This window comes from Coenobita brevimanus, chromosome 98, assembly GCF_032717465.1.
Source record: "Coenobita brevimanus isolate Jiangsu-jjx chromosome 98, ASM3271746v2, whole genome shotgun sequence".
Taxonomy (NCBI): domain Eukaryota; kingdom Metazoa; phylum Arthropoda; class Malacostraca; order Decapoda; family Coenobitidae; genus Coenobita; species Coenobita brevimanus.
The window spans coordinates 21,239,995-21,267,083 of NC_137051.1; the positions used below are offsets into that span (position 1 = coordinate 21,239,995).

The 27,089-nt window shown below is 42.4% G+C and overlaps 1 protein-coding gene and 1 non-coding gene across 2 annotated transcripts in view; both read right to left on the reverse strand.

Annotated features, from left to right (window-relative positions):
- The window catches only part of CCT7 (chaperonin containing TCP1 subunit 7), a 65,686-nt gene that overhangs the window by 19,767 nt on the left and 18,830 nt on the right, over window positions 1-27,089 (reverse strand). The window lies entirely within an intron of this gene.
- On the reverse strand, window positions 22,667-22,785 carry LOC145414335 (5S ribosomal RNA). The gene has a single exon (XR_013899874.1). It is a non-coding gene; the product is annotated as a 5S ribosomal RNA (ribosomal RNA).

Genomic DNA, 27,089 nt, shown 5'->3' on the forward strand with positions numbered 1-27,089 from the left:
AAAGACGATCATTTATGACCGTGAAAAATTGTTCTGAAAACACTCCTGACTGGGTAAATACGCAGCGATTAAACTGAACGATAAACACTGGGATTCCACTAGAGTTCGCAGTTTCCCACTAAATTTAATGTCACGAGCCGACTCGTGACACCTAATTTGTTCAATGCTGATTTTTCCATCCATCTGTCATCCAATCCTATTTTACCCCATGAGGAGCGTAGGAGCCCGCTGATTTTTCACAGATATATAAACATTTTGTCAATGCTTGTTGAGAAAAAGTTGTACAGCATCCAACAAGCATTGACAAAATATTTATATACAGCAGAACTTCAATATAACGGACTAATTGGGGCTGAAGCCAGTTCGAAAAAATTAAAATTTCAATGAAAGCGACATCTGGACTTCCCCAGCTAACCCAGAATTTTTCCAATATGTCTAACATTAGTCCAGATTGCACCAACAGTTTTCACCATGGAGTCACTGACTGTCTTCACTACCACTGCAGTACTGTAGTGTAATATATTATACATTCACTACAATAATCAAATGGTAAAATATATCATCCTCCCATCTATCATCCAATCTTTTGTTGCCCCATGAGAAGCATACGAGCTCGGGGCTACGGCATGTTATTCCTGGCATTTAAGATGAGAGTGGCCAGCCTCACTCATCCCTAAGCAGGATTACGTGAGCAATAAACCCCAACCACCCCTTGGACATAAACCTACACAGGCTCAATCTGACTGGAGCGCCGTAATTACCCACTGAACCACCAGACGCCAAAATTGGGTTACATGGTTACCACGCAGCGTAGTAAATAGTTTCCTGGTGTACATGAAACCATTTGGCTTGTCACTCAGTGTAGTCACCCATAAGCAGAAGGAAGAGGAAAGAATGAAGGAAATAATGCCAGAATAGCAAGGAAGGAAAGGAGGACGAGAGGAAAGGGCAGACACCCGAGAGCAGCACTAAATCGAGTGAGTGGATGGTGGGTGCCCCCACCAACCCAAAAGTTAAATACTGTATATACAGTATAATAATACTGTAGTGTACACTGATAAACATGTCTTTTATTTACATTACTGTTGTACACAAAGCTGAAGTGGTCCACTAGAGGAGTCTGTACAGTCAAGATGATTGTACTGGAGGTTGGATGACACTAATTAGACTTAAAGGCTCTTATACTAAACCAGTACACCATTTTTCTCATTTATTAGCACTTGGAAAATAATGTACTTTACTGTTACAGCTTAATTTAAATACCTCAAATACTGTACTGTACACTATATAAACCTTATTATTTACGATCTTACAAACTAAAGATGTTCGCTTTGCCTGTATACATCATCATCATCAAAGTTGTCATCAGCAGCAGCAGCAGCAGCACCAGGGAAGATGTCATTTTGTAATTTGCAGCGTGTATGATGGTAGTGAAGCATGTGTGACAGTTAATGGGCATCTAAGGGAATGGTTCATGATTGGTGTGGGTGTGCAACAAGGCTGTGTGATGTCCCCCATGGTTGTTCAACATATATATGGATGGGACGATGAGAGAAGTAAAAACACGAGTAATGGAGAGGGGGATAGCATTGATAATGAATGATGATGGATGGAATATCTCAAATTTGTAGTATGCTGATCATGCAGTACTATTAGCAAATACCGGACAAGAGCTTGGCAGGCTGGTGAAGAGTTTTACTGATGTCTGTGAGCATCATGCCTTGAAAGTAAATGCAGAAAAGAGTAAAATGATTACTGAGTGATTAAAGTGATTCCCAGTGTGATGTTACAGTAAACAGAGAGAGACTGGAATTGGCAAGAGTTCAATAACTGGGTACAGTGACAGAAAAAGAGGAAAATGTGTAAAACAAGTGGAAAGTAGAGTGACACAAGGAAGAAGCATAGCTGGTGTAATGAAGGCCTTCATAAGAAACAGAGGCTTAACCCCTAAAGTACTAATAGAATCGATCAATCCTTTTCCAGAATTTCGCTTGATGCCTAATGGGATCGACAGAGGAGCCTTCGTAAAAAACTGCGGACACTAGGCTTTGGCCTGATTGTGACGTAAATCGATGCAAACCAACGAGAGTTAAGTCCTGAGTAGGGACGGGGGAGGATCCAGGCCCTTATCCATGGCAGGAGGGGTGATTCCCCAATCACCCTCTTGCCACCCACCTCTATCCCAAACCTTTAGTTCCCTCTCCCCCTCCCTCACTTGTGACTGGACTCACAGCTTCTCCTACCAACTCTATAAAGCTGATTTTTCCATGCCAAACTCCCCTCACCATCCTCCCTCATTCTCCCCCCTCCACCCCTTCATACTCCCTCCACCTCCAACTGCTACTTTCTTGTTGTGGCTATGTGGTAAACATTTGACATATGAGAATGATACATACATTTTCTGGTCTGTTAAATCAAGATCTTTCATTCTATAATACCAATATAATGTTGGTGCAATTTTTTTTTTTCTCTCTCCCTATATGCAAGGGTAGCCAGTGTCAATTTTGATGATTTTTGACAGGCTACAGCTCAGTAAGCAGTTAGTCTACAATGCTCTGGTTTGTGGCATAAGGTGTGTAAACTCAAGTTCTAAACCTTGGGCATAACACTTTTTACTTCTGTAAGGGTAAAAAAATCGACTCCATATACAGCTTTCATGCCGGTACACTCGAAAGAATCCAGGCCTTTAGGGGTTAAGTGTTGCAGCTGCACGAGACTTACATGAAGGAGTGTTAGTGCCCATATGGATGTGATACCATGGTGTGGCATGAAAATGAAAAGTCACGAGTAAGAGCAGTGGAAACGGGACTGCTGAGGAATGTATGTGGAGTACAGAGGGTGGATAGGATACGAAATGAGTCCTGAAAGATGTGGAGTGAGGAAGTCTGTGGACACCAGAATCGAAGAAAGTGTACTAAAATGGTATGGTCATGTGGAGAGAATGGATAAAAATAAGAGTGGTGAAAAAGGTATATCTGTGTGAATTTGAAGGAGGGAGGAGGCGAGGTTGGCCAAGGAGAACGTGCGCATGGCGACAATGTTGATGTGGACGAAGTGCATGAGTGGTTGGATGATGACGAGGGCGATCCTGGGTATCAGACAATGTCTGATACTGAGATCGCATCTTCAGTTGCAGGTGTCAGTACCCAGCTTGAAGATTACAATGAGGACGGCGACGATGATGCGGACTCCTCTCAGCATGACACTACTCCAGCCATCCCCAAGCTGAGCGCACTCCGGGAACACGTAGAGTTGGTTCTCAACTACCTGGAACACCCAAACTGTGACAGGGAGATGGGGCCCTTGGGACTTGTGGAGGAAGTGCGCGCTTTCAAGCAGCGCATCATTAATCGCCAAAATCGTCATTCCTTGCGTCAATCAACCATTGACAGCTCTTTCAGACCCATGACCCCCACAGTGTCCAGCCCTGGCTCCACACCATTGCCTCCTCAAAACAGGCCCTCATTCTCTGAGCTACAGCCCAGGACATCAGGCACGGTGGAGTCACCACTGGACGTGAGTTTGCGCCTGCCTTCAGAGTAGTCTGCAGTGGGTAGTCCATCACCACGACCCAGCGACGCACCCCTAGGCCACCTGCATCAGCTACTCTCAGACTCTGACAGTGATTAAACGGCAAGAACTGTCCACTATACCACACGGGAATTTACAGTGTTGTCAGTGAAGTAAACAGTGCATACAGTTAAGAAATTAGAATTGTGATTGCAAAGACTAAAGTGCAGGGTGTAACACTGATTTTATTGATGTTCAATGGAGCGCAAATTAGACTAGACTGTGTAATGTTAAGAAAATGGATTTATGAGTGCAAAGACTTAAGTGCAGAGTGCAACACTTATTTCATTAAGGTGCAATGGAGCGCAAGTACGACTAGAGTGGCAGTGTTAAGAGAATGGAATTCTAAGTGCAAATGACTAAGTTCAGTGCAAGACTTCATGTACAGTGTACTGCAGGTGCTTCAGGTACTCCTTTTTACTGTCAGTGTCTGAGAGGAGGCGGGTTATTCATCAAGATGGCCAGGGACTTGTTGTAAGTACCCAGAATGTTTCATATTGTACTGTATTTTCCATACTTACCTCTAAAACATCATTTAACTCTTGTATGTCCCTTATTGGTGTGAATAGGGTCTTAGGTGCTATGCATGTGCAGTAGGGAGGTGTTTTTCTGTGTTAGGCTAGATTAGGGTCCATAAGTACCAGTCCAGGAGCCAGGGACTTCTTGTAAGTACCCAGAATGTTCAATATTGTATAAACTCACCTCTACAACCTCATTCTCTGGTTCTTTTGCATTTATTTCAGTCTTTTATATCCCTTATTGGTGTAATTTGGGTCTTAAATAGGTGCTATGCATGTCCAGTAGGGAGCTGTATAGGTGTTTTTCTGAGTCAGGGTAGATTAGGGTCCATAAGTACAAGTCCAGGAGGCTGGGGCCCACTTTCCGGACGGGACCACTTTCCAGACATGCTTTTGGCTCTATTACATCGGATAGTGGAGAGATTACTGTACATTTATATATATATATATATATATATATATATATATTTAGACATTCAGGGTGACCCCCCAAAACTTCCACATTTCGAAAGGCTGTAGCACTGGCAGTAGTGAGGTGGGAGGGGCGAGGCTAGGGTCTGTTGGTAGCCCAACCCCAACCATCCTCAGTCGCCAACATGGCGTGGTTGGGAGCACACCATGCGTTCGCTGTCGAAGCGTTCTTCACAAACAACCGTTCTGTGATGGCCATGCAGAGGGCCTTTCGAAGACATTTCAGTAATCCACAGAACCAAAACCTTCCAGATCGGAAAACCATCTTGCAGTGGGTTGAGAATTTCTGGACAACAGGCTCAGCTTCAAAAAGAAAATCACCCGGTCGACCTAGGAGCGCTTGTATGCCCGAGAATGTTGAAGCATTGAGGTGATCTGTTGTGCAGTCTCCGAGACATTCTGCGTGGAAGCATGCTTTAGCCATAGGGATATCCTGGGAAACTGCAAGGAGAATCTTACACAAAGACCTTCACTTCCATCCATACAAAATGATGGTTGTGCAAGAACTCAATGCGACAGACTGGATAAGCCGCTGGGAGTTATGCGAGAACATTCTGCAACGTATTCAGGAACATGCTGTTCTCTTGTGCAGTGATAAAACTCACTTTCATCTGAGTGGCTCTGTAAACAAACAAAATTTTCGCTATTGGTCTGAAGACAACCCTCACATGCTACACGAAAGACCGTTGCACTCCGATCGAGTGACTGTGTGGTGCACTGTTGCCGATGTTGGCATCGTGGGTCCTTATTTCTTTGAAGAGGGTGGTGTAACTGATACCGTAACTTCTGACCGTTACATTGATATGCTCAAAAACTTTCTAAGGCCACAACTTGAACACCAAGAGCTTGAAGAACTCGATGTGTGGTTTCAACAAGATGGAGCTACAGCACACACAGCTCGAAGATCATTGCAAGTGCTGAGGGAAATGTTTCCCGATCGGATGATCTCGTTGCGTGGTGATGATGGGTGGCCGGCCCGTTCCCCTGACCTCGCCCCTTGTGATTTTTTTCTGTGGGGCTACCTTAAATCATGAGTGTATACTCATCGACTCCAAACTCTTGAAGCCCTTAAGGTTGCTATTCAGCAGGAGATAGCCACTGTTCCACCCGACATGACCTGTCGAGCCATGGCAGCCTTCAGAAATCGCCTCCAAGCGTGTATAGACAATGACGGCCACCATTTGGAGGATGTCATCTTTAAAACATGATAAATAAAAACTGTATTGAATGAAGTTTCATGTATGCAAATAATATTTTGATTATCTCTAACACGTTACCTGCATGCTGAGCCACTGGTGTACCATTTGATGTCTTCGTTCCTAGCGTGTTGATACACTGATGGTGCAATAACGAGTAATAATTTGTTTTCACTTTTTCATGTATTTCACCTTCACAAATATTGGCTGGGCAGATTTTTTGTTGCTGCTTCTACAGTAGAAGACATGTTGAATGGGATAATGATATAAGATTAGAGAAATGCCTATTTAGTTAGAGAATATATATCAGACTTCCAGTACTGACAATTACATTTCATTCAGATGTCAAACAATATTATTAATTGCACAAAAACACTGAAAAACAATGCTGCACTGCAGAACTAGGGCCATGAGATGCAAATACAATTTTCTTGAAAAAAATAAAAATGTAATTTACTAATGATAAATAATTGTGATTTTTTACTGGAAGAAAAAATGGAGTAACCACTCTTGTTTCGAACAGTTCTACATTTACTTTGTTAGGAAACAAAAAAAAAAAAAAAAAAAGATAAGTGCTGGATGTTTCTGGTTATTACTTTTTTTATAATTATAAATGATTAATTATAATCAATACAGCAAGCTCGCCCCTAACGCGAGGGTTTCGTTCCAACCGTGGCGCGTTCGGTGCGAAACCGCTTAAGTTTTAACTACTCCTTATTTTGCTCCCTAGACCCCCTAAATGTGGTGTTTTGCTGTTATCCGCCATTGGTAATCAATATGAAGCACTTAGGTTAATTTAAAGTTATAACTTACAAATACAGTACTGCACAGCAAAACTTCAACACACAAATACGTAAACACAAGGCAACATTCTGACGCCAATTCACTTCGGGACAATTTGTCGTCAAGTCAATTCGCCATCACAACAATAACAACACAATTTGCTGTCATTAATGAAGACAGCTATGGATGATACTAAAATATAATTCAAAGGCAAAATAAGAATATATATAGAATGATGGGGAATTGTTCAGGGTGTGAATTGTCCTGACAGGGAAATGTCCATGTTTTGACGGGGAATTGACTGACGGGGAATTGACTTGACGGAGGATTGTCTCGGAACCCCCCGATCATGGGTAATAATATAAATCAGGTTAACTGGTTACAAGGCTTTATTTAATGCTTTAACTTTATTTAAGTGCTTTAACTTACATCACTTCCCCCCTCTGACTTCCTCATGGCTGACATTAAAATTTCTTCTGCCGATGTATTTTCTGCCATCACTGGCCTCAATACTAACAATGCATATGGGCCTAGTGGAATCCCTCCTGTTGTTCTCAAGAACTGTGCTTCTGTGCTTACACCCTGCCTAGGCAAACTCTTTCACCTTTGTCTATCAACTTATACCTTTCCTTCTTGCTGGAAGTTTGCTCTCATTCAGCCAGTCCTAAAGAAGGGTGACCATTCCCAACCCTCTAACCATCGTCCAATTGCTTTAACATCCTGTATCTCAAAAGTTTTCGAGTCAATTCGTAATAGAAATATTTTAAAGCATCATTCCTATCACAACCTTCTCTCTGATCATCAGGATCATCAGTATGGGTTCCGTCAGGGACGCTCCACTGGCGATCTTCTCACCTACCTTTCAGACTCCTGGTCATCCTCCTTTCGGGACTTTGGCGAAAGCTTTGCCATTGCACTTGACATCTCAAAGGCTTTCGATCGAGTCTGGCATAAATCTTTAATTCCCAAACTGCCCTCCTACGCTTTCTATCCTTCTATCTGTGCCTTCATCTCTAGCTTCCTTTCTGGTCGTTCTATAGCCGCTGTTGTAGACGGCCATTATTCTTCTAGATCTATCAACAGTGGTGTTCCTCAGGGCTCTGTCCTATCACCAACTCTCTTCCTTTTATTTATCAATGACTTTCTAAACTGTACATCTAACCCTATCCACTCATATGCTGATGACTCCACCCTTCACCTATCCATTCGGTTCCCACAACATCCATCTCAGCAGTTACTTCAACAGACAAGGGATGAGGCTATGGCACACCTAATGTCTGACTTGGCTCGTATCTCTGACTGGGATAAAAATAATCCAGTTGTTTTTAATGCATCAAAGACTCAGTTTTTACACCTATCAACCCGACAAAATATTTCACAGGTATACCCACTAATGTTTAATAATATTCAGCTTAATCCTGCATCATCCTTGAACATGCTTGGGGTTTCATTTACTCGGGACTTATTTTGGAAAGATCATATTACATCTCTTGTAAAATCTGCATCCAAGAGATTAGGTGTGATAAGCCGCCTCCGTTCCTTCTTTACCCCTGCACAGTTGTTGACTCTATCCATGGGTTTTATCCGCCCCTGTGTGGAGTACAACTCTCATGTGTGGGGAGGCTCCCCACATACAGATCTTCTCAACAGGGTGGAGTCAAAGGCTTTTCGTCTCATTAACTCTCCTCCTCTTACTGACTCCCTTCAACCTCTGTCTCTTCATCGCACTGTTGCATCTTTATCTCTTTTCTATCGCTACTTCAATGGTCACTGCTCCTCTGAACTGTCTGCATGCATTCCTCCACCTCAACGACGGGCGTGTAGCACCCGTATAGCAGCAAACTCTCATCGCTTTTCTGTCCACCTCTCTAATGCAAGAGTTAACCGTTACTCCCAGTCTTTCATTTATGCAACAGGTCAACTCTGGAACTGTCTCCCTCTGTCTGTATTTCCTGCTTCCTATGATCTCCAATCTTTCAAACGCAGTGTGTCCAGGCATCTCGAAATGATCAGATCTTGAATTTGGCTCTCTCTTGTATTTTGTTTTTCTCTTGGAAGGAACAATAATTGCAGGCTCGCAGCCTTTGGTTCCTTCTTCCTCGCATATAAAAAAGAAATATTTAACTTAGAAATACAGTGCCGTTGAAAATCAGTCCAGCAAATCTTTAACGAACAAATAAAAAAGGCAATATTCTGACGCCTATCAGGTAAACTGGTTATAAGACTTTATTTCTTGCTTTAACGTTATTTAACAGTACTTTAACTTGTACATAAACTTACCTGAACAGTAATGTAAATATTTAACTTACAAATACAGTACTGTGGAAAAGCAGTACAGCCAATCACATGATCAAAACAAACTATGCGCGCTGCACTGAGGTTCGAGGATTTGGCCTTTCAAAGGTCTCTCTTGCATAAATTTTTAGCTTTCATAAAGGTTCTTTAATCTTACGTTGTCTTATACGTATCCCAGCACTAACTGCATATAACTGCGAGCGTGTTCAGTGAGAACGTGTTCGGGACGAGCTTACTGTACTTGTAATTATCCCTGGCTGGATACTGATGATTACTATTATGGCATTCAACATACCCAGCTATCATTGTGCTTGGTGCAAGAAACACTGTCTTCAGTGATACAAAAAAAAAAAAAACTTTAGAATGCCGGTGAAGAGATTAGGAGGAGGAAAAATGAACAAGAAACAATAATAAAAAAAGGTAGTGCTGGACCTTTGCTTGGATTTCCTTCAACTACCTAAATAGCTAAGTGCCACCTGGAACTTCACAACAGAGAATGAGATGGTAACAAACCGAAGAGAACGGAAGCATCATGTAAGGGTGAGCGGAGACTGCGCTACCTGGGTCAATGTAGTACACTACCTCAGTGATCCACCGGTGGTGCATCATGCAATATGAGAAAATGTCAGGATACCACGTGGTGGGACACCAGTGACGCACTACTTTTATGAAGGCATATCCCTGATTGGTACTCAGTAAAGCAACATAAATCCTCTCGCTGTGATAGCTCCATGCAGACTGGTGGGAGAGAGTTCTGAAGTGAAACGTGGCCTGGGAGAGAACTCATATTGCAGAAACGCGGGTAACGTGTTAACTATTTGTATTTTTTCATTTACCTTTGAAATGTGGGAGGTTTTTCTGGGTCACCCTGTATTATATATATATTGTTACATAGCCTATGATTTCATCATCCTTTGAGTAATTTTAACGCACAGTTGCTGCATGTTTGATCACGAGCGTGTTCTGCCTCAGTCCCCCCCTTCTACCGTTATAGTAGAGTAAGTTGTTCTCTCTGTTATACTTTGCGGGATTTTCAGCTCTCTGTCCCCATGGCTTCATTTGCGCGTCCCTCTTACAAGTTGTATCAAGCTCTGCCAGCCCCTATATAATGAGCTCAGTCTCTGCATCATTGCCACTTAGATCTGCTCCTCATTTTGTTCACATCTCTGTCCTCCCCTGTACAGATATTATTATTGTGAGTGCTCAAGAAATCTCCAACCATCTAGCAGCTGTGTGTAATTTGAGTATAACTGTTGTTGCATTTTTTCTTGTACTGTATAGCATAAGTTTAATTTGTAGGCCTAGTGAAGTTTTTGTAATTCGTGTGGGGTTCTTTATGTCAGTCATTTTTGATAATAGTTTGTATCTGTAATAATTTATCTGGCATTCACTGAGTATTATCTGGTATCTCATTTTATCAGGGCTGACTTAGATAAATTTACTCTTGCTAATTTCGTGTTAATAGAGGCTATTGCAGTTAACCATATATTTAACCTGTTTATTTGCCATTACATTATCCTTATGAGTTCTGAATGTTTTGTTGTTAGTTTGTGCATTAAACTTTAACTTGTAATTTTACCTAACTCTTTTGTTTTGAACCTGGAACTTTACGGGACAGTAGTGACTCTTAGTATTCTCACTTAAAGTGTACATTATCTTTTTCTGTTCCGTAACAATATATATATATATATATATATATATATATATATATATATATATATATATACAGTATATATATATACAGTATACATAAGTACATCCCCCTAGTACGTGCCTAAATGGGCGGCAGAGGATGTCGCGTACTAGGATTTCGCGTACTGTGAATATATAAACTTATGGAAAAAATTATATATGGGCGGCACCCCCCTTCATGGGCAACCCTTGAGACACCTTTCAGACCTAAGTGTTGTACTACACAGGGAAACTATCTTAGACATATTACCTAAGAGAATGTAAACCAACAAGACTATGGCTTTACTAGGTATATCAACAAGGATATGGCTTAACTAAACCAAAAAGAATATGGCTGCTCACCTTTACCCGTTATCACTTCTTGGGGGGGCAATGTCGCGTACTAACCCCGGATTTGGGCCACTCTTCGCTGCCTGCCTCACTGACAAGTTCAATTCGCGTACTAATAACACTAAAAAAAAATAGGTCCCCATGTACAAGGGGGATCACGTACTCGGAACTCACGTACTGTGGGGATGTACTGTACAGGTAACTCGCACGGAACACGTGGGTTTCGTTCCTACCGTGCCGTGTTAGGTGCGAAATCGCGTATATTTAAACTACAGTACTCCATATTTTGCTCCCTAGACCCCCCAAATGTGTTGTTTTGCTGTTATCTGTCACTTGTAATCACTAGAAAGCACTTTAAGTGGTTAGAAGGTTTATTTAATGTTATAACTCACAAATACAGCACTCCAGAGCAAAACTTCAACACACAAATACTGTACGTAAACACAAGGAAACATTCCGACGCCGATCATAGGTAATCATATAAATCAAGTTAACTGGTACCAGTGCTTTAACTTACAAGTACATACCAGAACAGTACATATTTAACTTAGAAATGCAGTACTGTGATATCAAATGATTTCAGTACATAATCTGTTAGGAATGGCTGGAAAAAAAAAAATGTTATGAATACATTTTCACCTTTTTTATATAAGTTTATGGTAGTTTCGAGTTATTTTTTACGTTATCGTTGTGCCCATGCTTGGAAAAGGGAGCGAAAGAGTTGAATTTCAGTCCTAAATGAGAAAACTGCACGTCCTCCAGGGCTAGACTCTGCCACGGGAGAATAAAGTGGAGGGTCAGTCCGATTAGCAATAAGGAAGTTGTGTCACAACTTCCAGCTCCCACACCACGAGTATGGCTAAAAATAGAATCGTAATGCAGTTTCAGAACTAACAGTAAGGCTAATTATTACGAATACAGATACAAAGCAGAAATAAATACGTTTACAGACGGGGAAAACGTACTTCTTCCGTCATAACATGTTCATCTTTCTCTATCATTTTACCTTCTTATTTTCACAATATATATTGCTGTCTCGTAAACAGGGTGGTTGTTTGTGTTTTGCAAGGGAGGAAAAAGATTGTATTTTCTGTCTGGGTCGAGATAATGGGTGTAACTATGTGTGGTTAGGCATGGCCACGAGCAAAAAAATCGTACATCCACTCATCACGGTATCAGGTGGTGAACTGACAGATGACACATGAGAGGGTGAAGTCAAGGTCAGTCTCATGTCCCAGATTTTCGTTCACTTCCAGAAAGTTTTCACAGTTTTCTACAATTTGCATTGCATCAAATGATCCAAACCATTATAGCAAACCTGAGCAAACAGGTAAAGATACCAAGACAAAAATGTATTTTTCTCTTATTATAAGTCTTTAACGAACAAACTAAAAAGGCAATATTCCGACGCCGATCATGGGTAATCATATAAATCAGGTTAACTGGTTACAAGGCTTTATTTAATGCTTTAATTGCTTACAAGTACATACCAGAACAGTAAATATTTAACTTACAAATACAGTACTGTAGAAAAGCAGTACAGTAAGAGTTTAACGAACAAACAAAAAAGGCAATATTCCGACGCCGATCATGGGTAATCATATAATTTGGGTTAACTGGTTACAAGGCTTTATTTAATGATTTAACTTTATTTAAGTGCTTACAAGTACAGTACATACGAGAACAGTAAATATTTAACTTACAAATACTGTACAGTACTGTGGAAAAAACGAACAAATATAAAAGGCAATATTCTGACGCCTATCAGGTTAACTGGTTATAAGACTTTATTTCTTGCTTTAACGTTATTTAATAGTACTTTAAGTTGCACATAAACTTACCAGAACAGTACAGTACTCTAAATATTTAACTTACAAATACTGTGCTACTGTACTCGGGAATGTCTCACTCATTGAATAATTTCCCGCCTAGATCGTCACATAATCAAAACAAACCGCGCGCTGAGGTGACGTTCGAGGATTTGATCTTTCAAAGGCCTCTCCTGCGTTAATTTGTAGTTTTCATGATGGTTTTTTAATCTTACGTTGTCTTATATGTATCCCAGCCCTTACCGTGTATAATTGCGAGCGGTGACGTTCGAGGATTTGATCTTTCAAAGGCCTCTCCTGCGTTAATTTGTAGTTTTCATGATGGTTTTTTAATCTTACGTTGTCTTATATGTATCCCAGCCCTTACCGTGTATAATTGCGAGCGCGTTCCGTGAGATCGTGTTCCGTGCGAGTTACCTGTATATGTGTGTGTGTGTGTATATATATATATAAATATATATACAGTAAGACCTCATTATAACGGACTAATTTGGGCCCAAGCCATTCCGAAAAATGAGAAATTCCGATAAAAGCAACATCCGGACCTCCCCCTGCTAACCCGGACTTTTTCCGATATATCAGACATTAGTTCGGATCTCATGAACAGTTTTTAAACTGTTTTGACTACCACTGCAGTACTGTACTGTTATAACCTCACTACATTAATCAAATGATATAGTATATAATACTGTACTGTACACTGATAAACAAGTCTTTTACATACCTTATTGTGGTGAACATAACTGAAGTGGTTAGGGAGTCCGGATTGCTTCTGGTTTTATCGGACTTTTTCCAAAATATAGGAATTTACTCCGGTAGCACCTCGAGTCCAATAAAAGCAAATTCCAGTCTATTGAAGTCCGTTATACTGGGGTTTTACTGTGTATATATATATATATATATATATATATATATATATATATATATATATATATACATGTATATACACTCAACCCCCTGCTATTGCACCTAATTGGTTACAGCAAACGTGCGTGATAGCTGAATTCGCGATAGCTTAACTGAACAATCAATGGGAAAATTTCTAATTGGTTTTTCGGTGGCCCATTTTTCTAACTTTTAACCACTTTATGCCTACGATTTCCAGCCAATCTCTCCTCCAACATGAAATAAAACATTTTTTTATCAATAATAACATTATAATGAATAAACAACATAAAAGGCCATCAAACTTTTTAAAAGGATTAAGGAAAGCTTGGGTGGTCTGAAGGGTTCCGAGGCTTGGGAGTGGCTTAGTTGCTGCCAGATCTCTTTGGCTCTCTCCATGATTTCTTTAGTGTCCACAGCTAAAGGGAGTATCACATGGTACCTCGTAGCAGGGATGGCCGGGGAAGATTTAAGTGGAACAAAACTTGGACGCTATCACACACGTTCCTCAAATCCTCAGCGAAAGACATTTTTGTCATACTGTTGTCAGAGCCCTGTCTCAGTTGTAAACACGTGATTACTTTATTGACATCACAGTTTCCTCGGTATAGGAAATATTAAGTCTTTATAAGGGCTTCAAAACGATTGATATTTATTCTAAAATACTAATAACTATTCAGTGTTACGCTAAATGTTCAATGCCATAGTACGATATATTCTCTGTCAAGTCGCCTGGGTTTTGGTCACCCTGTTTTGCCCGTCGTTTCCTCGGCAGGAATCCATCCAGATGAATTCCAAATGCCCGTGGTATCGTTGGCAATGGTGGGTGGTTTTTTGTGCGGTCTGTCAGCCATTATATCACAAATAAAAAAAAAAAAAAAAAAAAGTGTAAGGAATTCCTCTTTCACTGTCAGCAGAGAGCTAACGTGCATTCAACTGAAGTGGTGGGGCGGTTGGGGAGCGTCAGCCAATCACCAGCGGGGGTGCTCTGTGGCGTAGGGGGATGAGTCGCACCAATCCGGTAAGGCGTTCACAACCTGGGTGCTTCAAACTCGATGCGTGATAGCAGTCTTGGGGTGCGTGATAGCATGTATGGTTGTGCATTTGATGTGTGCGTGACAGCAGATAACCACGATGGCTGAATGCGCGATAGCAGGGGGCCGAGTGTATATATACCATTTTTCATTCATTCATTGCCAGACGCCATGTATCCCAAACGGGGTGGCCAAGGGCTTAGAGTTACTTGTTTTACAGGGAGGGGCACTAATCCTCCACCAACCAGTATATATATAAATATATATATATTTTTATATATATTTATATCTATATATATATATATAAATATATATATATATATATATATTTTATTTTTCATTCATTGCCAGACGCCATGTATCCCACAGGGTGTGGCCAACGGCTTAGAGTTAATTGTTTTACAGGGAGGGGCACTAATCCTCCACCAACCCCACTTGACACATAGGGATGCCAACAGCATCTGGTGTTCCCAGGCGGTCACCCATCCAAGTACTAACCAGACCCAACGTTGCTTATATATATATATATATATACAGTATATATATATATATAGCACGATCACCCCCGGTCCAACACGGTCATACTGGACATTCCCATGATGATGATAGCCAATGAAAACTTTTGATCAAGTAGCCTTCCCCGCCCGCTATCGTGACGTGATCGTGATGCTGCCCAATCAAAAACGTTTCTGCTGTCACGTGATGTTTTGTTTAAATTTCTCCCGCCACAGCGGCACTCAGTCGCATAATTCACATTGGAAGGTGCTTTTTTCTTGCTGCACTTTCTGCCCTTGTTACTGCATTTTACCCTGCTCACGATGCCTAGGAAGCCTTCTGAGAACCCCAAGAAGCGTCGGCACCTCCCTCAGGCCACAAAGCTAGAAAGCATCGGGAGGAAGAAGAAAGGGAAGAGGAAAGTTGACACTGCCAAGGCCTACGACATGAATGAAGCCAACGTGAGGACCATAATAAAAAAACCAAGACAAGATCCTGGCAGCAGTGAAGGCTTACAGAGTGCTAGGACAGGCAGAAGCAGGACCTTCCATGGCTGTGGACGAAGATAATGATTCTGAGTGTGATTTCGAACGATTTATGAGGAAGGTCGAGGAGCAGCAGCCATTACCCGCTAGTGACGCCAGCAGCCATCCTCCGGGGACCCAGTAGGACTACCTACAGCCTTGGATACCATCTTCCATTCCCAGCAAGCCCACCAACACTATCCTAAAAGGTTAGTTATCATTCATAGCACAGTACCATTTATTATAATTACAATAGTACCAATATATGTATAGGTATATGGTAGGTATTTAGGGTGACTTTTCCTAGGGTTGCTGACATAATTCATTTTTCCCCATAAGCTCTATTGTTTGTCCAACACGTTTTTGGTCCAACACAGGACCCATGCATGACAATATTACAGTGTTGGACGCGAGGGTACTGTATATATATATATACATATATATATATATATATATATATATATATATATATATATACGGTAATATTGGACGCGAGGGTACTGTATATATATATATATATATATATATATATATACAGTATATGGTAATATTGGACGCGAGGGTACTGTATGTATATATATATATATATATATACGGTAATATTGGACGCGAGGGTACTGTATATATATATAGTACTTGGATGGTGAGAAGACAGGAAGAAATTAGTAGGATAGAAGTTGTGGAAGCAATGAAGAAAGTTAAATCGGGGAAAGCCCCAGGAATTGATGGAGTGTGTGGTGAAATGCTGAAGCATGGGGGAGAGATAGTAGTAGAATGGATGTGGAAGATGTGCAGATTGGCCTGGGAGGAAGGTAGAGTCCCGGAGGATTGGAAGTCAGGTATAATTATTCCCTTGTACAAAGGAAAAGGGGAAAAAGAAGTGTGTGGTAACCATAGGGGCATTTGTCTTCTTAGTATAATAGGAAAAGTGTATGGTAGGATACTTATAGACAGAGTAAGAGAAAGAACAGAGAAATTAGTTGGAGAAGAACAGGGAGGCTTTAGGAAGGGAAGAGGTTGTGTAGATCAGATATTCATTCTTAGATCTTTAGTGGAAAAGTTTCTAGAGAAGGGAAAGAAGTTGTATGCGGCTTTCATGGATTTGGAGAAAGCATATGACAGGGTGGATAGACAAGGATTGTGGAAAGTGTTAAGAATATATGGAGTAGATGGGAAGTTGTTGAATGCTGTGAAGAGTATGTACGATGGTGCGAAGGCTGCAGTGCGTGTGGATGGTGAACTAAGTGAATTTTTCTCTTTGAAAGTTGGTTTGAAACAGGGATGTGTCATGTCTCTATGGTTGTTCAATCTGTACATGGATGGGGTAATAAAAGAGGTACAAGGTAGGGTAGTGGATGTTGGAGTGGCCCTGGTGAGAGAGGATAGTGTTTGGAAACTCCCTGTACTGTTGTTTGCAGATGATACTGTGTTGTTGAGTGAAGACGAAGGGGAGCTGCAAGGCTTGGTGGATGAGTTTGAGAGAGTGTGTAAGAAACGGAACCTAAAGGTGAATGTAGGGAAGAGTAAAGTGATGGTCTTTGAGAGAGGTGAAGTCAGTGAATGTACAGCGAGGTTGGATGGTGAGGAATTGGAAAATGTGAGTACGTTTAAGTATTTGGGTAGTGTGATGAGTAAGGATGGAGGTTTGGAGGGTGAAGTGCTTGAAAGGGTACAGCAGGGAAGAAAGGTTGCTGGTTCCTTGAAAGCAGTGATAGGAAACAGGGAAGTGAGCATGGAAGTAAAAAAGTTACTACATGACAGTATTGTGATACCAACTCTAACGTACGGAAGTGAAGTTTGGACATTGTTGGAAGGACACAAGTCAAGAGTGAGAGCAGTGGAAATGAGTTATTTAAGAGGAGCCTGTGGAGTCACGTGGAGAGACAGGCTGACGAATGAGGATATAAAGGAACGTTGTGGTGTGGATGTGGATGTGATAGGAAGCGTTGTGAGGAACACACTGAGGTGGTTTGGCCATGTGGAGAGGATGGAGGGTGAAAGACTGACAAAGAGAGTGTATGTGAGTGAGGTGGAGGGTGGAAGAGGGATGGGGAGACCGAGGATGAGATGGAGGGATGGGGTGGAGAGGTATATGAGAGAGGGGGGTGTGAGTTGGGAGCAGGGCAGTGAAATGGCGGGGGACAGGGCGACTTGGAGGCGATTTGTTTGTGGCCACCCCAAACGGGATTGAGGCGTCAGGCAATAGATAGATAGATAGATAGACTTGGATGGGTGACCGCCTGGGAACACCAGATGCTGTTGGCATCCCTACGTCAAGTGGGGTTGGTGGAGGATTAGTGCCCCTCCCTGTAAAACAATTAACTCTAAGCCCTTGGCCACCCTGTCTGGGATACATGGCATCTGGCAATGAATGAATGAATGATATATGTATATATATATATATACGGTAATATTGGACGCGAGGGTACTGTATATATATATATATATATATATACTGTCCTGTACACTGATAAACATGTCTTTTATTTACCTTATTGTGGTGAACATAGCTGAAGTGGTCAGGAAGTTCGGTCTGCTTCTGGTTTTATCGGACTTTTTCCGATATATCGGAATTTAGTCTGGTAGCTCCTTGAGTCCGATAAAAGTGAATTCCGGTCTATTGAAGTCCATTATATCAAGGTTTCACTGTATCTATCTATCTATATACTATAGCAGTAGCCATGTGTGTGTGTGTGTGTGTGTGTGTGTGTGTGTGTGTGTGTGTGTGTGTGTGTGTGTGTGTGTGTGTGTGTGCATTTTGGGCAGCCGAAACTACACATTCAAATCGCACCAAAATTGGCACAAAAATTGCAAAAAATTTGCTGATGTGAAAAAACTTGGTCCCATCAGAATTGAAAAACTTTTACTATATTTAATGAGTGATCGAAGTGTGACTAAAAAACACCGCTCCTGGCGCCCGGTCAGTTGCCGTGGCCGAGTAGATAATATCTCGGACTTTTGTGCGGACAAGTTGCGTTTCATTCTCGAAGCTGCAAATAACACGATCAATTGGTTAGCTGCAAAAAATCCAAGTGACAACGTTAGACTACACCACCACATAAATGGACCATCATGGGCCCTTTGATGTTGCCTTGACGGCTGATAGTGACAATGTTAGACTAGAACAGCATATAAACATGACTCCTGAAATGATCGCAACGCACGTGCGAAGCGTGAGGAAATGAGTGAAAGCATGAGAAAGTTAGCGCGCAGCGCAAGAGCCCTCAGCAGGAGCAAGTGGGACAGGGTCTGAAGGGCCCATGAGCACTTGTGTATATACTGAGTATATATATATATATATATATACAGTAATCACTCCAATATCCGACGTAATAGAGCCATAGGTAGGTCTGGTTATTGGTTTTGTCCGGATATTGGGCCCCAGCTTATGGACTTGAGCTTATGGACCCTAACTCAGAGAAACACCTATACAACTCCCTCTGGACATGCATAGCACCTATTTAAGACCCAAATCACACCAATAAGGCACATAAATGACTGAAATAAATGCAAAAGAAACATAAAATGAGGGTTTAGAAGTATGTTCATACATTAATAAACATTCTGGTACTTATGGACCCTAACCTAGCCTAACTCAGAAAAACACATTCCTTCTGCACATGCATAGCTACTAACACCCTATTCACACCAATAAAGGACATTAAAGAGTGAAATGAGGTAAGTATAGTAGGGAAAAAAGTACAGTATGAAACATACTGGCTACTTACAGCAAGTCCCTGGCCACCTCGATGAATAACCGCCTCCTCTCAGACTCTGACAGTAAGAACGATTTCCTGAAGCACTTGCAGTACACTGTTCCTGATGTCTTGCACTGAACTTAGTCAATAACACACAGAAGTCCATTCTCTTCACAGTGTTCACTTTTGTCCAAATAATGCTCCATTGTAACTTAGTGTTGCACTTTAACACTTCCCAATTTTTTTTAATTTTCCAAAGGCAAAACAAACAAGTCTATTTACGTTACATTTTTTTTCTATCGAGTCTTTTCTCTCACAACTTTAAATCCTTAACACAACACACTGTTTTTTTCACTGCACAACACTCTAAATTCCCGTGTGGTCTAGTGGAGAAGTTCTTGCTGTTTATTCACTGTCAGAGTCCGAGAGTATCACTGGCAGGCGACCTAGGGGTGCATCGCTGGGTCGTGGTGATGGCGTACCCACTGCAGAGGACTCTGAAGACAGCCGCAAACTCACGTCGAGCAGTGACTCCACCGTGGCTGACGTGCTGGGCTGTGGCTCGGAGCATGAGGGCCTGTCTTGGGGAGGCAACAGAGTGGAGCCAGGGCTGGGCACAGCGGGGGTCACGGGCCTGAAAAAACTGTCAATGGTTGATTGACGCAATGACCAACGATTCTGACGATTGATGATGCGCTGCCTGAAAGCAAGCACTTCCTCCACGAGTCCCAAGGCCCCATCTCCCTGTCGCAGTCCGGGTGTTCCAGGTAGTCTAGGACGAACTCTAGATGTTCCCGGAGTGCTCTCAGCTTGGGGATGGCTGGAGTAGTGTCCTGCTGAGAGGAGTCCGCATCATCGTCGCCTTCAGCGTCGGAATCTTCAAGTTCGGTACTGACACCTGCAACCGAAGACGAGATCTCGATATCAGACAACGTCTGATACCCAGGATCACCCTCGTTGTCATCCAACCACTCACGAACATCGTCCACATCTACATCGTCGCCGTGCGTACGTAGCCGTGCATGGAAGTCATCCACGTCAAACCCTAGAAAATCGTACTCCACATCCGTTCCGAGAAGCAGACGAGACCAACCATTTTCAAGAGTTTTCACAGGGACTTCCTTCCATGCACTAGCCCAGTTGTTCAGTGCAGACTTGATGTTGTAGCGGCGAAGGTTTTCCAAAGTTTGCTTGCCTCGCGTGTCCCGTCCCTCCCTGCGCTCGTCCTCGTCCTCGAGAACAATCATCACCTCGTCTAGGAACTTCCGACGGTATAGGCGCTTTGTTGCCACGATCACTCCTTGGTCCATGGGTTGAATGAGAGCAGTCGTATTAGGTGGCAGAAACATGCACCTAATACGGCCATTTTCAGCAACCAAGTCCTTGTCGCACGGGTGGGCAGGTGCATTGTCGAGTAGAAGGAGAGCCTTTACCTGGTCGCGCGGGATTCCCAGTGTCTTCGTCTGGTAATGGATGACCTCCTTGACGAAGTGACGGTGAAACCAGTCTTTGAAGATCACAGCTGTGAACCATGCCTTCAAAGAATGGTACCAGACGACAGGAAGGACATCCATCACCCCACGAAGGCACCGAGGCTGCTTTGGGCGGCCAACAACAACGGGCTTAAGCCGGTGCATGCCGTTAGCACTGGCACAACACAAAGCAGATATCCGTTCCTTGGAAAGCTTGCGGCCAGGTACACGCTTCTCCGTCTCCTCGGCTAGAGTGTTCGTTGGCAGTGAGCGATACAATAGGCCAGTTTTGTCAGCGTTGTAGACTTGACCGAGAGTTAGGCCCTCCCTGTCGATCAAGCCTTTCACCTTGTGCCGAAACTCGTCAACTCCATCCTCGTTAGCGTCCAATGCTTCGGCATGTGCTTTACGGTTGGTAAGGCCATGTCGCAACTTGAATGCGAAGAGCCAACCCTCGGATACCTTGAAGTCTAGGGCATCGTGAAGCCTGGCGAACTTCTCAGCAGCAGCCTTCAGCTCCATTCCACGTACCATCACACCAGCAGCACGTTGCTGTCGATACCAAATCAACGTGGATCGGTCGATTTCTGCAAACTTGGGGGTAAACATAATCTTCCTTTCCACGTTGCGTTTGCTTCTCGACAAGAAGTCAGCCGTGTACTGCATGAGTTTGTCTCGGGACCTCTTGATATTGAACAAAGTAGACCAGGCCAGGTTGAATTCGCGAAGAATGCAGGAAGAAGACCAACCCGCATCCACTTTCTCCAATATCTCCCTCTTCTTCTCCAGAGTCAACACCACTCTCTTCCTTTTCTCAGGTGGCGGGGCCATCATCACACACACTAAGAGGAGGCCCGAGAGCAGCAGGAGGCCCTGCAGCAGGTAGGGCACCACCACAAAAGCGATCACGTGGGCAGCCATTACGATGAGCGTACACTCGCAGTGAGAGACAGGCGGGAAGTGGGGAGGATGCAGCGGCGCTCTATCGGACGTCGGAGGAATGACGCGCCAAAACAATGCTCTCCCGCGGCGCGCGCGGCAAGTTCAAATTACGGACAGGATTTTTTTTTTTTTTTTTTTTGGGGGGGGGCCCCCCCCGGACCATTTTGGGAATGTTGGATCCCAGGATGATTATGTCCGGGTAGTGGGGATGTTCGGTTATTGGGCATCCGGATATTAGAGTGATTACTGTATATATATATATATATATATATATATATATATATATATATATATATATATGTATATATATATATATATATATATCCATCCATCCATCCATCATCCAATCCTACGTTGCCCCATGAGGAGCGTAGGAGCCCGGGGCTAGGCAAGTTTATATATATACAGAATATATATATATATATATATATATATATATATATCTATTGCCAGACACCATAATCCCATAAAGGGTGGCCATTTGACACTTAGTTGTTTTACAGGAAGGGGCACCAACCCTCCACCAACCCACTTGTTGACACGTAGGGAGCATGTATGGTTTGGTTATACGGTTACCACCCAGCATTGTAAATGGTTTCTTGGCTTACAGGAAACCATTTGGCTTGTCATTCAATGTAAAGCCACCTGTAAAGGAAAGAAAAGGAATAAGAAGTGACAGGAAAGATAGGAGAAATAGGAAGAGAGGAGGGCAGGAACAGAAAAAGAATGATAAAAGCTAAGGCAGTAGGCAGCACTACATCAAGTGAGTGGATGATGGTCGCCACCATCTACCACAATATATATAATATATATCATTCATTGCCAGACGCCATGTATCCCAAACAGGGTGGCCAAGGGCTTAGAGTTAATTGTTTTACAGGGAGGGGCACTAATCCTCCACCAACCCCACTTGACACGTAGGGACAATGTTATGCCAACAGCATCTGGTGTTCCTAGGCGGTCACCCATCCAAGTACTAACCAGACCCAACGTTACTTAACTTTGCTGATCGGACGGGATGCGGTGTACTCAACGTGGCATGGCCGTCGGCCTGCACTTTCCAAGGGTTAAGCACATGACTAGATGCACAATCTCATGTGCTTTCTTGTGGCCACTTCAGAATCTCGATATGACCAATATTATTCAAAAAAAAAAAAAAAAAAAAAAAAAAAAAAAAAAAAAAATCATGAGTCAATGCCATCAGCACAAAGGAGGGGAGGGAGTGAAAGGGAAGACAGAAGGGTATGGAGGATATATGCAGTATATATATATATATATATACATCCATCCATTCATCATCCAAACCTATATTGCCCCAGGAGGGGCGTAGGAGCCCGGGGCTAGGCAGTTGGTCCCGACATTTAAGATGAGGGTGACCAACCTCACTCATCCCTGAGTGGCATTACATGTGCAATCAACCCCAACCACCCCTTGGATATAAACCTTCACCGGATCAATCCGATCGGAGTGCAGTAATTACCTACTAAACCACCAGGTGCGTATATATATATATATATATATATATATATATACAGTAATCACTCTAATATCCGGACGCCCAATAACCGAACATCCCCACTAACCGAACCTTATCGTCCTGGGATCAAACATTCCCAAAATGGTCCGAAAATCCAAAAAAATTGGAAAAAAAATCGATTTTTTGCCGTCCGTAATTTGAACTTGCCGCGCGCGCCGCGTGAGAGCATTGTTTTGGTTCGTCATTCCTCCGACGTCCGATAGAGCGCCGCTGCATCCTCCCCACTTCCCGCCTGTCTCTCACCGCGACAAGAGTCACCGCTCGACGTGAGTTTGCGGCTGTCTTCAGAGTCTTCTGTAGTCGGTACGCCATCACCACTACCCACCGATGCACCCCTTGGACGCCTGCCAGTGATACTCTCGGGCTCTGACAGTGAATAAACAGCAAGAACTTCTCCACTAGACCACACGGGAATTTTGAGTGTTGTGCAGTGAAAAAAACGGTGTGTTGTGTTAAGGTTTTCAAGTTGGGAGAAAAGACTAAGTAGAAAAGAAATTTAACGTAACTAACCTTCTTTGTTTTGGCTTTGGAAACTTAAAAAAACTTGGGAAAAGTTTATGTGCAACACTTAAATTTAATGGAACATTACTGTATTTGGACTAAAGTGAACACTGTGAAAAGAACGGACTTCTGTGTGTTAGTGACTAAGTTCAGTGCAAGACTTCAGGAAGAGTGTAGTGCAAGTGCTTCAGGAAATCGTTCTTACTGTCAGAGTCCGAGAGGAGGCGGTTATTCATCGAGGTGGCCAGGGACTTGCTGTAAGTAGCCAAAATGTTTCATGTTGTACTATTTCCCATACTATATTTACCAGAATGTTTCATATTGTATTTTTTCCCATACTATACTTACCAGAAAGTGTCATACTGTACTTCTTTCCATACTAAACTTACCTCATGCATGTGCAGTAGGAATGTGTTTTTCAGAGTTCGGTTAGGTTCGGTTAGGTTAGGTTCGGTTAGAGTCCATAAGTACCAGAATGTTTATTAATGTATGAACATACTTCTAAACCCACATTTTATGTGTCTATTGCATTTATTTCAGTCATTTATGTGCCTTATTGGTGTGATTTGGGTGTTAAATAGGTGCTATGCATGTCCGGAGGGAGTTGTATAGGTGTTTCTCTGTGTTAGGGTCCGTAAGTACAAGTCCATAAGCTGGGGCCCAATATCCGGACAAAACCAATATCCGAACCTACCGATGGCTCTATTGATCCGGATATTGGAGGGGTTACTGTATATATATATATATATATATATATACTCGTCTTACGATGAGGTTACGTCAGGTCATACCTTATCGTATACCGAATTTATCATAAATCAGTACATTGAAACCCATTATAAAAGGAGGGTTACGTCAACTCAACCTCCCAAAGTCACCTAACCAAGACTGAACCATAAATGACGACCCACCTTCATTCCTTCCTGTGTTGGTCCAAGTCGTTCCCCCCGAGGCTGGGGGACAGCCTGTGCTTACAGGCACTAGTGGTCAGCCTCTGAGTCAGACAGGAATAGGTTAGGGGGAGAGGAATCTGGCCCATACCTGCACCAACCATAGCACTGAGGCCTGCACTGGCACTGGCCTTACCACTGGACACACAAATCCTCATTAATCTCTTAATTCATGTTAATTTTTTTCATGCGATGTCGGTTATCCATGAATTTTTCGTAATTAAAACATAAAATTATAGTATTCAAACAAATAATTTTAATATGAGAAATAAATAAAACATAAAAATGCCTACCCGCTGCCATGGCGCATACATGTGTGTGTGTGTGTGTGTGTGTGGGGGGGAGGGAGGACTACCACGCAACACACAGTCAGTTTGCATCCGACGGTCGAACCGTGCATGACTCGTGAATCGTTATTTGTGGCTTATTTTTCTGCCTTCCAGTGATTGCTTGCCTTGTTTGTCAACATGGGGCCTAAGCGTGGTGCTAGTGGACGCATGTGGTAAAACACCAAATCGGGCTTGTAAAGGGATGTCACTGACAGACAAAGTTAAAGTTTTGGACAAACTTAGGGAAGGAATGTCGGCGACAATTCGCCGTCAGGACAATTCCCCGTCATTTATTTACATACCAATTTATTTAGCAAGTACAGTACACTAGTTTTTTACTTACATGAGTTATAAAATCCCCTGAAAATTAGTTATTAAAGTATTATTTAATCAATAATAAGTATAATTATAGAATGACGGGAAATCGTCCAGGGTGCAAATTGTCCTGACAGGGAATCATCCATGTTTTGATGGTGAATTGACTTTACGGTGAATTGTTTCAGAACCGTATGTTTGGGGTGAATGAGTCAACTGTTAGTACAATAAAGAAGGCAGAACGTAGCACACCGGAGGCAGTGATGGCTAGTGCACTAGACTGTGCTAAAGTGTCTCCACCTATGCCTGTGAATTGTCTCGGAACCGTATGTTTGGGGTAAATGAATCAACTGTTAGTACAATAAAAAAAGAAGAACACAGCACACAGGAGGCATTGAGGGCTAGTGCACCAGACTATGTTAAAGTGTCTCCACCTACGCCAGTGCTTGTCAGCTGTCAATAAGTGTTAGGGATTACTGTACTGTAGTATGATGTTTGGCTGAGAGGTGACAATAACGGGGGCACACATGAATAAATTGAAAAGACAGGGCTTTGAAGGAGTGGCAGGACCTGAACCATAACAATGCCTGAATGTCGGGCCTGCCATCCTGCCTGAGACAAGCGATGGTCACCTTGTGTGTGCCTGGTGCTTTCCAATGGCAAAATCGTTATAGCGCGAAATTTATTGTAAATCGCATTTTGGGGTGGAACTTTTCTATTATCGTTGTAGCGAAATATCGTAACCGAAACATCGTAAAACGAGTAATGACTGTATATACATAAATATATATATATATATATATTTATTTATATATTATATATATATATATATATATATATATATATATATATATATATATATATATACTGTATATATATATATATATATATCCATCCATCCATCCATCATCCAATCCTACACTTCCCCATGAGGAGCGTAGGAGTCCGGGGCTAGGCAGTTGGTACTGACATTTAAGATGAGAGTGACCAGCCTCACTCATCCCTGAGTGGCATTACATGAGCAATCAACCCCAACCACCCCTTGGATATAAACCTTCACCGGCTCAATCCGACTGGAGCGCAATAATTACCCACTAAACCACCAGGCGCCAAAATTTGGTTATATGGTTACCACCCAGCGTAGTAAATGGTTTCCTGGTGCACAGGAAACCATCTGGCTTGTCACTCAGTGTAGAGTCACCCACATGCTGAAGGAAGTGGAAAGAATGAAGGAAAGAAAGACACAAGAGGGAGTGTAAAGTCACCCGTAGGCAGAAGGACAAGAAAAGAATGTGGGAAAGAAAGACAGAAGAGAATGGAAGGAAAGAAGGATGGGGAGGAAAGGGCAGACACCTGAGAGCAGCACTACATCGAGTGAGTGGATGGTGAGCGCCCCCACCTACCACATATATATATATATATATATATATATATATATATATTCTTTAACTTATAAAAGCTCCAGCATGCTTGCATGCATCATCCTTGGTCACCTAATAATGGCTCTCCATGCTGCTTGATCTCTTGCAGCCTCCCTATGCAGTCCCTCAAAATATATATATATTTATATATATATATATATATATATATTGTTAAACTTATAAAAGCTCCAGCATGCTTGCATGCATCATCCTTGGTCACCTAATAATGGCTCTCCATGCTGCTTGATCTCTGGCAGCCTCCCTATTCAGTCCCTCACCCTGAGGCCACATTCTATGACCTC